Raw genomic sequence first — 12,754 nt, 5'->3', positions numbered from 1 at the left:
ATCCATTAGATTATCATTATCTTTACTGTGCACAGCCTGTCCAGCAGCTGACCTATGGGTAGGCTCCTCTCTCAAAAGAGCTCTCATTATTTTGCACTAAATAGGCGCAGCAGCACAAGCAAGAAACCTCAGCTTTAAAATGGGTCAGGGCATTCAAGAGTAATAATAACCTCTTTCATACTCTGCATTTTTTTATTTAAACTAGTTTAAAAATAACTAGTTGTCAATTTTATTTTTTTAATATAAGATGTATAGATATTCTTTGATGTGCACTTTTTCAATTGAGGAAAATGAATTTCTGGACTACCTCTTTCTTTTTTTCTTTCCCCTCCCTGTTCTTGTTTTGTCATAGAAAGGAGGAACAACAGGGAAAAATAGGAAGATAAACCCTTCAGAATGAAAACTTTTTCATTTTCAGGTTTCTCTGAAAAGGAATGCAAAGTTTCACAAAGTTAGTTTCTACACAAAATAAAATACTTTTTCTACAAAAAAGGCTTACGAGTTGTATTACCACCTTTATATAGATGGGGAAAGAAGGCAGACAGGAATCAAGCTACTTCCCTCTGTCTGCATGCAGGTTAGGCACAGAGCTAGTAATTGAATGCAAAGCTCCCCAAACCCACTTCACTACTTATAGGGTAATACTATCCTTATTGCTGATTTTTATAGTTATCGCCTTTCACTGATCCCAGGTCTTGCTCATAAGCCCAAGAATAAAATCTTCAAATACACGCACATATACCCCTCTTACATATCTGTTTTCTGAGAAATCTCTAAAATGAGAGAATAGTTCTAGCAGCTCTTACACTAAGTCCTCAGCTGCACTCAGTAGTCGTCAAAATGCACAAATCAAAAGCAAATGTACTTCTGTAGGTCTCAAAATAAGCGATGCAAACCCTTCACTGCCATTCTCAGTGACATTGTATCTCAGACACTCCACCCAGGACGCAGCACAGCAATGAAAGGCAGCTTTGCTTCCCCATCCTGTCAGATTGGGTAACTCCATTTTCCCTTAACAAAGCACTTTACTCATCATATAATCAGTCAAAAAAGTTTTAAATTACTCTGTAGCTTTAGAACTAAGTGATAGGAACTGTTAGAGATATATTTCTAATGACAATTTCTTTCCTCCTCCTTCATTATCATTTCCATCATTCCCAACTTCATAAGAAAACAGGCACAACCAAAACCAGTCCCCACATGAACCACGGTTAACATCTGCTCCAAGTCTCTGGGGCAATACCTCTGAAAAGGTCAGTCCACTGCTGGCAGAATCTGCTCTAGAGATGTTTGAGTCCTGTGGCTCTAGACCCATAAGAGACAGAAGTGGCAAACACATCTCACATTGTCAGCAGCCACTTACAGCCTGATGAACCACCTTACAGCACCTTCCGCAGGCAGAAGAGCAGAAACCTGCTACCCCAGCCGAGATCCCAAGCACTGCTCCTCAGAGACAGGAGCTCACTGGTGGCAGACTGAAACAGTGCTGGCTGCACACATGCTACCTGCCCTCTGGATGCATGGCTGACCTGACACTCACCCTTCATGCTCCTCTTTCACTTGTTAGTGCACACACAACAAACATATCATCGCTGGCCATAGCAGTTACTGAGACATTTATAATGTGAGTGGGCTGTAACCAAAACACATGGCCTGGGAGTTTGCAGGGAGCTTGAAACTATGGCTATTGGGCAAGGAGCATCCCATTTATCTGTGCAATGTTAACTCAGACATCCAATGCCAACCATGTATGTGTCAGAAGCTGTTAGCCGCTTCACTGGTAATTTGAGAATCAAGCACATGGGGCATCGCATCGTTCCACACCACTTGCTGTGAGTGATATCTCCTCTTGATACCACAGTGGGCAGCATCTAGGAGGCACCAAATCACCTTTTATAAAGAAAAAGCTACATGAGCACATTCCCCTGCTATACTGGTGCAAACACAAGCCCAGAGTAAAGTAAAGCCCAGAAGGCTTGCACAATAGTATCTTTAGTGTAAGCAAAATTTATCATATGAGAAGATTCTCTTGCAGACTAATTTTGCAGATATTTGAGAGTAGTACAGCTTCTCCAAACAATGAAATTCACAGTCAAAAGAAAAAAATTAAAGAAAATTAAAACTTTCTCTGTATGATATCTAATTCCTTTGGTCAATGCAGGCACCGTTTACAGGCTTTTATATAAAACACTGAACCTTTAAAAAGTCCTTATTCCATTCTCACAAAATTTCAGTTTCTTTAAAACTTGTCAAATTGTTCAACATTTTAGAAAGAAAAAAGTGTATATTGTCAATGCATACAGAGATAATAATAATGATAATACTGAACTATTAATTTTCTGCCAAAAAAATGTTTATAGAAAGTACTTTTCCTTTTTTCCACTTCTGTAATCACACCTCAGTATAATACAGATTGAGTATTGTGACATGATTGTGGTAAATGAACCTCAAAATTTGTTGTTGCTGCTTCTAAAGGGAATGGGGTTTTGTCTGCTTTTACTTTTAACAAGTTTGCAACTTTATCAGCTGCTGAACAGATTTTTATAGGGAGAATCAACGGGGCATCACAGGGAGTCAGAAGTGATGGCAACTATAGAAAGAATGACTGAAGACATATCCCAATTATGGATACAAAAGGATACAAGAGGAAGAGTGCCCAACTCTTACGCTCGCATGCACAAGCACACACTCATTCTTCTCCATGAGCTGGCTTTTTCCCAGATCCCAGACCTATGCTTTTCCCACTCCAGGTTCTGCCTCTCCTTTCTGGAATCAGAGGATTCAACCTTTGTGCTCACGTTGCTCCAGCTGTTCCTTCGTACAAGTTGCTAAGTGGGTTTGTGTGAAGGTCAGACTTATTTTAAAAAAGCAGGCAGTTTCTGTTCGTCAGCAAGTGACAGTTGCACCAAGAAAAAATCCCAAACCTCAGGACTCCTTTTCCTGAGCTGGTGCATGTTTTGACTGACCCCTGCTACCCATGAAAGAACCTCAGCCTCTAAAATACTGCTGCTCGCAGCCTTGCTTCCTGCGGGCTTGAATATGTCAGATACCTATGGAGATAACTGGGCTCTGGTCATCCCCAGCAATGGACTTGGTCATTGAACAGAGCAGAGGAAGCTGGTGGCCCAAACTGGTGCATGCCACTCACTCAGTGCTTCTGCAGGGATGAACAAAGCACACACTGGAGCAGGAGGTTCAGCCCCATGTCCTCATCAAACACCATACAATGAGGATTAACACCATTTCACAAATCACGTTTCAGGAAATGGGGAGAAACGGAAGCCCCAGTTCAGCAGCACTATTTTGTCACACCTCTTGATCACAAATCATAAAATTCTTATGGAAAGAGATTGTTACCTCTTAAACTTTCAAACACTGAAATAGTGACAATTCTGTAGAGAACACTCTAGGAGCAAAAGGTGAGATCCCCTTGTAAGAGTTCAGGTGTGCTTGCATCAGGGCTGCAAACATACATGACTAAAAGGTAGATTGTGGAAAAAAAGGGACACAGAGGGGTACTCTGTGCCTCTGTCCCATTGCCTGAGCATCCTCTCAAGCAAGAAAAAACATTATTTACATTTATTACTCATTGTTACTGGGTTCAAGATGCAGTAAAATTTAACATCCCCGGCTCCTGTCATAGTAGCTGAATGTCATAATTTTCTACTGCTGCTTTGCCTAATTACCTGAACTAACAGAGACAAAGTAAATCTTTTGCACAGCCCAAGACTGTTTATATGCATACCATAGCCTACCACTTTCCTTTTGGCTAGAGCTTCCACCAAAACAGAACAACTTTCAGTAAGGGGGGGGGGGAAGCAACTGTAAAAAATCAATTTTTAGAAAGAATGTAGCATGATGCCATTTTCCTTATACGGCAACTGGTATCCCATGTGGAGGCTCAAACAATAGCCAGCCTGGTAGGGGATGGAGTAAGAAGATGACTTGGGGGGGAAAAAATTTTATATATATATTCCCTGCTGGCCCTCACCCTCCATTTCCTCTTGGAATTCTTTGTGACTGCATTGAAAGGGGTCAATAGCTCCCAGCTTGAGAAATGCAGCTTTTGAAAGGACTATCACAAGCATCTCTATTTAAAGCATGCCTTTTACTTCATGCCCCCCCCAGCTAATGCAGAGCTTTTAAAAAGCGAGCAGCAAGATAAACTTCCGGGGAAAAGAAAAGGTGAAGAGCAGAGGAGAAACACTACTTATCTGCCTTGGCTTTACTGAGACTTTCACTGGAATTTAGCTTGATTGGCACAGCAAGGACAGGGAACATAAGCTGCAGATGATCTAAAGCACTATGGATCATTACACCTTGCTTCAGTCACCACCTCCCCATCCTTTAAAGTACATTCAAAACCACTACATGAAGTAGCCAAGCACCAATATGGAAAATAATTTCAAAGGATTAAAAACAATGGGCAAATTAGCACTGAACACTGAACACATCAAAGCTTTGCAACTCAATCTTCTGTGTTTAAGAATTTCGGATCTAACAAACACAGGTAATCAAGTAAAATTTTAACAAATTTTATCTTGATAATGAAAGACTGGTCCAGCGGCTAAATTTATATTCAGGTTTTCTGTTTGAGGAAATACTCCAGAGTCAGGATTTATTGGGAGGGAGGAGAAACAGGACTATAACCTCCTTTAGTGCCAGTGGATGCAGCCCATGTGGAAGGCTGGCACATGCCCAGTTTTTCAGGACCCCTGGCTCTGCTTCACATTGCAGCCTCATTCAAATATCAATAGCAATTATATTGCAGTTGCTTTCTGTATTAGGATGTGGTTTTATTTTGGAAGTGGATGAATCCAAGTGTCCACCCACGGAGTTTGTACAGCTTGGCTGTTACTGTAGTCTCCAGGTGTAAACCAGTTGAAACTCCATCCATCTGCTTTAGAATCTAAGAGTTTTCATTAATAAAACTTGTCCAAATTTGAGAAGCAAAACAGGTGAAATGTCACAGAAGGAACCTCTACTTTGTATTAAGAGGAGACTAGCTAAATAAGACCAGCTATGATTTTCCAGCTCCAATTTATTTGACTTTATATTCATCTGGCTATTTGACTGGAGTCGTTCAGTAAGCATTAGAGATACCCACAATATTCATCTAAGACAAGCCTGAAATTCACAGATGGAAAGGTGGAGTGGTACCTCCAGCAGCACCACACTCAGCAAAATGCTATTTCATATAACTCCTGTCAAACTGTCCAAGAGAGAAGCAAAAAATGAGGCCAGAGAATGCTCCAGAAGCAGAGAAGTAAATTGCCTCTGAGAGTCTCTAGCACTGGCAGCATATGACTTTGCATTTCACTTTAGTTTCCAATCATACTGTCTTTCTCATAGGCATTCAAATACATTAGTCTGTGTCTTATCAGATCCTGAATTACCATTGTAGAAAAGCTCCCGTCTGAGAAATGTAGTTCAGAGAGGTTTATGGGGCTGTAATGAGTACTGACAGATAAGCCACACTCATGCAAACACACTTGCAAGTGATGTCTGGTTTAACACAATACAGCCCTAAGCCTTCATAATACAGCATAGGAAACAAAATCCTCCCATCGTCTACTACTAATTGCATCTGCAGTGGTCAGGAGTTGAAAAAGAAGTAAGCAGATTAATTCTATTAGACTGTGCAGTAGTGTCCCAAGGGGACAAGGGAAAATCCCATCATTTAAATCAGGACTGGTAGACACTGCTGGGAACAATGTTACATACTAGTAGGGGATTAAGAGTTTGGACTAAAGGGCCTCATTTTTTCTAGATCTGGTTTCCATGAGTCAGAGCAATTAAAACTGCAAGGCTTTTCTGTTTGTTTTCTTCTTTTTTTTTTTTCACCTAAGGATGACCTGAAACATCTTGCCCAGTTGAAAACTACATTATTAGATTAATTTCTTACTTAAACCCTTCCCCACAACATACCCTTCCTTATTCCTTTTTCTTAAAAAGTTTTCTGTTTAAAATAAGGTAATTTTTAGTATAAAATTGTTTTAGAACAAGAGGTCTAAGTATTGTTTTATAAATACCTTGTATGCAACATTTTTCTTTTTTCAGCATGCTCCTCCCACACTTTTAACCTATATTCATCTCAACTATATGAGCAGTCTTGATCCTCTGAAAGTCTTTTTTTTCTGAAAAACATTCCCTGTGCTATAAATAAAATGTAAGGTTTCACCCCTACAGACATGGCAGGCAGAGGTGACAAAGCCTCTCTTGAGCCAAATGAATGGAAAAAGTCCTCTGCTGAATCCAATGCAGCAAGCCCAGACCCAGCAGCAGCATCAGGAGCACTGAGCATCAGGAGCACTGTCTGCCTTACCTGTGTGCTGCTTTGAGGGGACAGACTTTCAGAGAAATATTTGTTCTCCTCAAGAAGAAGTCAGGTTGTGCTGATCATGCATTGGGCAGGATCCTTGTTTCAGGTCACTAGCACTGTGATCTGGGCTGGTCAACCTGTCAGAAACAGTAAAGAAAATACATAAGACACATAACTCCATACTGGGACTGAGGAGAAGACCGTGACCTTGTTTCACTCACTTCGTCCTGCTTAGGTAAAGATCAGCTCTTTCTTTCACACCTGAAGGATGTGAGGGGAAGCATCTGGCAGTGACTCTGAAGACCCTGTCAAGGTCTGGACTAAAGGCAAAATCTCTTTTCTCGCTTTCCAGTCCATTAAACCAACCAGAAAAGGGCTTTGACCAGAAGGCAGGTGGAGGACAGGACTATTTCCAGTAACACATGAAAGAAGCAACAGACTTGCTTTGCATCTTCCCCTCCTGTTCCCCCGCACAGCAGAGGAGAGTCGCCACAGAAAAAGGAGAGGACAGAGATGCTGTGAGTTCCCAAAAGGCAAGTCCCAGAACAGAAAATGGAGCAGTGTGTGATAAAACAAAGGTAGTTAAATATTTACCACACACACCCCTTTCTGTATGGTATGTAACAAATACACACACACATGTTCACTTACTGGACTTACTGGATGTTAAAGTACAGCTGTGTGTTGAATAGAGGGAGCCAGAGACGACTGAGGATGGAAAAGAGGGCAAGGTGGTAGAGCTGAGAGGCAGGTAGGGGTGGGAGGAAGATACCAACAGATGCACAAGGGCCGAAAGCAATAAAGCAAGCAAAAGAAGTCTGCAGAAAGGCATGAAAGGCCAGTGGGAAAGGAGAGGCGATCATGCCAGATCCTGTCTGTTTTCTACTTGCAGAAATCAGCCAGACACAGGGCACAGAAGTGGAGCCATCACTTTAACAGAACGATTGCTCCATAATGGCTTCTCTCTGGAGAACAGTAGAGAGTCTGGATCTCATTCTCCCTGACAGCTCCAGTTTAGATATGAAGATGGCGCCATGCAAATCCATTTCATAATATTAATTCTCTCCTTTCTAGTCTACCTTGCTGCTTTGCTCTCTTTTGAAGCCCAAACCCTCTATTCTGCCCAACCTCTCCAGCATCCCAAAGCCAATGTCAAGTGTCCACATGCAACATCAGGGAACATCACTAACCTCCCTGCATCACAGTGCTTAGTTAGTCCTCCACAGCCAAGATGAAAAGCTGGGAGAGAAGGTCCTTTCACAGCAACTCCACCCAGCAGCCCCCATAAGACACTGAGATGGGGCTGCAGCCAAACATCTCAAACTCCCCTTCTCTGTCATGCTGTCTGGAGATGACAACCACATTGAGCTGAACTAGCATCCAGTAGGTTACAAAGCCACCTACAAGCCAGCTGGGAAGTGCTAATGTCACACCAGACCACATGAAAGGAAATTCCTCTCATGCGCAGCGTATCAGCCCTCTGTCCGCAGAGAAGCTCCCTACTTTCCACCCACAGAGGTGATATTTCACTCTTACTCAGGATGCAGAAGAGGGTTTAGTGGGACACAGGAACACTGCATGCTGTGCCCACCTTCAGACACCCTGGTGAGGAGCACTCTGTGCCCTAGACATTCATCTTATGTGCACTAGAGTGACAGTATGGTCTAGTGAGCAGAGCAGGGGACCACCAAAAAGGTACTCAGGCAGATGTTCTCCATGCCCATGTCTCTAATGGAGTCTTTCAGCACACTTTCAGCTGCAGTTCATCCTCCTGTTGGTATTTGTTATAAGTCTCTTCTCTGCTTTGCACAACCTGGCATTTCAAATACACACCTGCCAACCACATTCTGGTTTCTTTAAAGGGGAAGGGTAAGTATTTGAGAGGTGCAAGTGCTTGTATGTAGAAAATGCACGAGCCTCTACAGTTCTGCACAGGAAAAAGTGTCCACTGCCTGGTAGAAACATATCCTACTGAATGCAGTCCTATTCCTTTCAGACATGCAGTATTGGATAGTAACTCCCAGCCTTTGAAGACAGTGAAGGAAAAAAAAAATCAGGTTTGTAAAGCTACGTGAAACCACAAGATGGAAACTGTCAGGCAAGTGTACAGAGAGTCATCAAAAATTTGATTCAATGGCATCTTTAGTAGCAATTTTTCCTTTCCACTATAGAAGAACAGTGCTATCCATGTAGGCAAACCCCATTCATCCCTATTACTATTCTAGCTGATACACCCCTGTGATCAGAAGCACAGGGCTCTCATATATTTAGGGTCACTAATAACGTATTTTGTCTTCGGCGCATGCCCGTTCAAATGAGAGCTTTAAATCACCTCTGTTCAAGAAACATTAAGAAAAAAGATGTATCAGGTCATCTAAATTTTCCTCTCCAGTGGAGGGTCATGCCTCTCCTCTTCCCCCTGCTTTGTTTATATGTAGTCCAATTGAGTGTGTCAAGTAGCAGAAATATTCTCCTTTCTTACAACAGACTTCAGAAAACTCTGATGGAGAGTTGTCTTAAAGACTTGTTGCATGCATAAAGAATCTGTCTGGTTGGGTTTTTTATTTTAATTGTGATTCCTTTGTATTTGGCTAGAGCAAAAGCACTAGCACGTGAGAAATGTGAATAAGGACAACAAAAACCAGGCACCTTCTCTGAGGCTGATGTAGAGGGACAGACACTGACAGCAGCACCAGGGGATCCAACAGTCCTTTAGCCTGCTGGTGAATTTTCAAAAGAGTAGGCCCAGCAGACTATGGATCACCTGGGCTCAATACATTTCTAATATGAAAACAAAAATAAACAAGAGCTTAATGTGGAATTTCTCCTGGTTGTTGTACTGGTCTTACATTCTCTCTAATCTCTACTGGCTGCTATCAGAGACAAGACCCTGGATTAGACACCATCTGAGCAGCCTAGCAGCTCATGGGTGCCCCTCCCACTACACTGCACTGAGATACACCCTTGGGGCTTTAGACTCTGCGGCTCCTCAGTTTGTTTTAAGCGATACAAGTGACTGCTGGAATTTAGCTTTTAAAACAAATTTTATTTTAAATCCAACCCGCATCACAGCTTCCTCCCCACTTCAGTGTTTGTATTCTTTGGGGCTCCAATGGTGGTATATTTTGCAAATGACTTTTTTTTTCTTCCTTGTATATTTGTACAATCACACACATGCTTGTATAAAGCCACTTAATCAAGCATAATGAACGAGAGTTTTCACTATATACTGACACAGAGATCAGGAGGAACACAAAGAATTCCTATCTAACATTTCATACACCACAAATAACACCAAATCAGATGCAAAACAAGCCAATTCCTCGTTACTTAACACAGCACAAATCTCTGTGCATTAAATACAGCTGAAAGGGAGCTGTGGAGCTGGCATTAGCCTGATAGATGTTGAGATGAGCTACATCAGAACTTAGTATCTCAGCCTCAAACAGTGCATGTTAAAAAGGCATCTGCTTTTTGTTTGATATGTGTATTTATTTACATAGACAGTTTGCTGACATGCTGAAAGGTTGGGGAGGGTGGTGTAGGCAGGCATTTTAACTCTCAGCAGGCATTGAGCATGCAGTTTATTATCCTTTGGTCATGTCACAAGCTTCCATTTTACTGCTGAGTGGTGACAAAAGAGGGGAGCAGGGAACAGAATCAGGGTCTCCTCCACTGTGGAGACTCGACTCCCCTCCAGGAGCTTGCTCTCAGCACAGAAGGCAGCATTTCCAAGCTCAGCCTCCACAGGCATGCTGCCCCTAGGGCTCACCTTCCAACTTCTGAGGCTTCTGTGCCTTTGATACAGACATGAGAAGAGTCTCTGAAAAGCAAGTCAAGCACAGCTCCTTGTGCATAAAAAGAGATCTTTTTTAACAAGAAAGAAAATTAATTAAGTGGGTAAAATCCCACAGGTTGGAACAGCAGCTGAGGAATTATCTTCCTATCATGTTGGTAATGAGGACTGAAAAACCTCACACAGACATTAACAGCTTCATATGGGCTCATTGGCATTCCAGATCAGATGTGAGGCATGGCATTCCCACGAGCACCAGATGCAGCTCCAGTTACAAACCAGACTATGGGCAAACCACATTTCACCCTGCTGAAAACAGTATTGTCGTGATGTCTGAAAATTAAGGTACATACCTATCTACAGAATAACTTTTTCTCACAGAAATTATGCTCAGGGAGACTGTAGGTCACAACATCCAATGCCCTGGGTTGGTCCAACACACCTCTGAAACCAATGTTTAGATATATAAGTGTGTGTATGAGAGAGATTTATTCAACATGGTGTGGGGAACAGCCAGCACACATCTAGGTGCACATCAAATGACAAAATCAGACACTTACCAAATCCATGACTTATACCCTATTGATTTCTCCACCAACACTGCTGGCTGCTTAACTGTTAACACTCACAAGTACTACTCAATACTAATAAAATAATATAGATTATTTCTCATTCCCTGAAGTGGAAAAACTACCTGATTTGGGGTCAATGACAAGAACGGCAAGCATGATGCATTCATGGTAACCATGAAGAACCACAGAGCCTACTGAGACCACACTGAACTGTGCCAAGCTGTTCAAAGCTGCATTTCAGAAATGCCTTAACTTACCCTGCTACTGAGGCAAAGGAATTTGTCCCCTACCTCAAAAAGAGAAAGAAAGAAAAAAAGATGTGAACTACTGACCATCTGTCTCAAAACATCTTCCTGCCCTTTTGTTACTGTTCATATCACAAGAGTCCCTTGAGGCCCCACAGAACCAAAGTTGTTACTGTGTGGAGCATAAAACAGCTTGCTGCCTAAGCAGACAAAAACAGGAAAAAAAAAATACTACTATTTTCCTTGTTACAGATGGGAAGAGAAATACTAGTGGTAAAGATGAGACAGAAAGCCAGGGACTACCTCAGAAGAGAACATCTTCAGTCTCAAGCCTACTCTTTCATTATGGCCATCACTGTTTCCTCCTTTCTCTGTCTCCTGTCTTTCCCTGAAATTTGTTTCTTTTACAGCTTTTAAAGTCTATCCTTAAAAGCAAAGTCAGCAGTCTACTGATATGGTTCTCATTTTCAGGGTTAGGAGATTCAGGGATTCTGATGTCAAAAAGCACAAAGAATTAGCTAGCACCCAAAAATTGCCCCAAAGAAGCCAAATTCACCACCACCCTCCCCCCTTTAAATGAACAACAAATACTGGTATGTGCTGTTTCATGTAGCTTTTTAATATACCTAATCATGGGGCCCTCAACTCACCAACTCAGAACCACACTAGTGCAAGTACTTCTGAAGCATGTTTCAGACATTACCCGTATGTTATCAGTCAATACAGATGACATCCCTACCAGATGAGATAATTATTTTGAAATTGCATTGAAATGAAAGATACCTCTTGTAAAGGTTTCACTAATTGCCCAGACTTACTGAAGACTAAGGATAATGCACTTTCCCCACTAAGTCTGCCTCTCATTAATCCAAATGGCCTCTGTGCCCTAAGCGTATTGGAAGAAGAAACCAACAGCACTTCCTTAGCAATAGGATTAAATTACCTGCCCTGAGGAATCAGGTTGCCTAACAGAAGCATTTGCGTTATTAATAGCTACTTCAAATAATTTTAAGACATTGTTTAACAGGCATCACTACTTGCTTAGGTTTTTTTTGAGTTTGAAATATCTGTAGTACATAAACAGCAGTCAGTCTGTTTTCCAAGCTATTCTTTCTTGTTTGACTTAGAAATAATATTTTCTGTCAACCTGAACTGTTAATTTAGGTTTGCTGCTGCTGCTCTCTCCTCTTTCCTTGAATAAAGGGCTGGCTGATCCCTGGGATACTACAGCACAGAATTTGGGTTTTCACACTCAAGCTGACAATCTAGCTGTTTTCTACCATATTTTTTAAAGGCTCTCATTTACCTCTCATATCTCTGTCCTCGAATTCACCTGACTGGACATGCTGACGCTTTGGGGCAGGATGTTCCCAGAATAACAGAAGGATACAAAGATGGAGAGAAAACAGACATTCAAAGGCAGCACACACTATAGGTGCAGCGAGGGTGTATGTCTATTATAGCAATTCAAACATCTGCTGGTAGTGAGGTTAGTTTGGAAAGGCTTTGATTCCTGCCTAGGGAATTTAGTGTCATTTGCTTGCTCCACAAGAATGCCATGGGCTTCCTCGTGCAGTGTTAGATCCAAATATACTTTTATGTATTACAGTTTTATGTATAATATATGTGATTCCTGTCCTTCAAAAGATTTCTCAGTGCAAAAGCTAATACAGAATGGAGCACTTCATGGAGTTGTATAGCTCTTCAACTCTCCTTTGGAATGCATCATTAGTTCTGCATAACTGATATCTCTTGTTTTATCTTCCAATCTCCTTTCTTTAAACAAACTCTAGATTCCCCCACTCCCCCAAAAATGCCT

At 41.7% G+C, this 12,754-nt stretch overlaps 1 protein-coding gene across 3 annotated transcripts in view; it reads right to left on the bottom strand.

Annotated features, from left to right (window-relative positions):
* Positions 1-12,754, bottom strand: part of TSPAN18 (tetraspanin 18) — a 120,698-nt gene that overhangs the window by 55,626 nt on the left and 52,318 nt on the right. For 2 of the 3 annotated variants that reach the window (XM_018082645.2, XM_018082646.2), the window contains exon 2: positions 6,326-6,459. The exons of the other annotated variant lie outside the window; for it this stretch is intronic. The gene's annotated coding sequence lies outside the window, so the exon portion shown is untranslated. The remainder of the gene's footprint in view (positions 1-6,325; positions 6,460-12,754) is intronic. 3 annotated transcript variants of the gene reach the window in all.

This window comes from Manacus vitellinus, unplaced genomic scaffold, assembly GCF_001715985.3.
Source record: "Manacus vitellinus isolate BGI_N305 unplaced genomic scaffold, ASM171598v3 scaffold_6_pilon, whole genome shotgun sequence".
Classification (NCBI taxonomy): domain Eukaryota; kingdom Metazoa; phylum Chordata; class Aves; order Passeriformes; family Pipridae; genus Manacus; species Manacus vitellinus.
The sequence above is the reverse complement of the archived record's forward strand: the minus strand, read 5'-3'. Positions and strand labels throughout refer to the sequence as shown.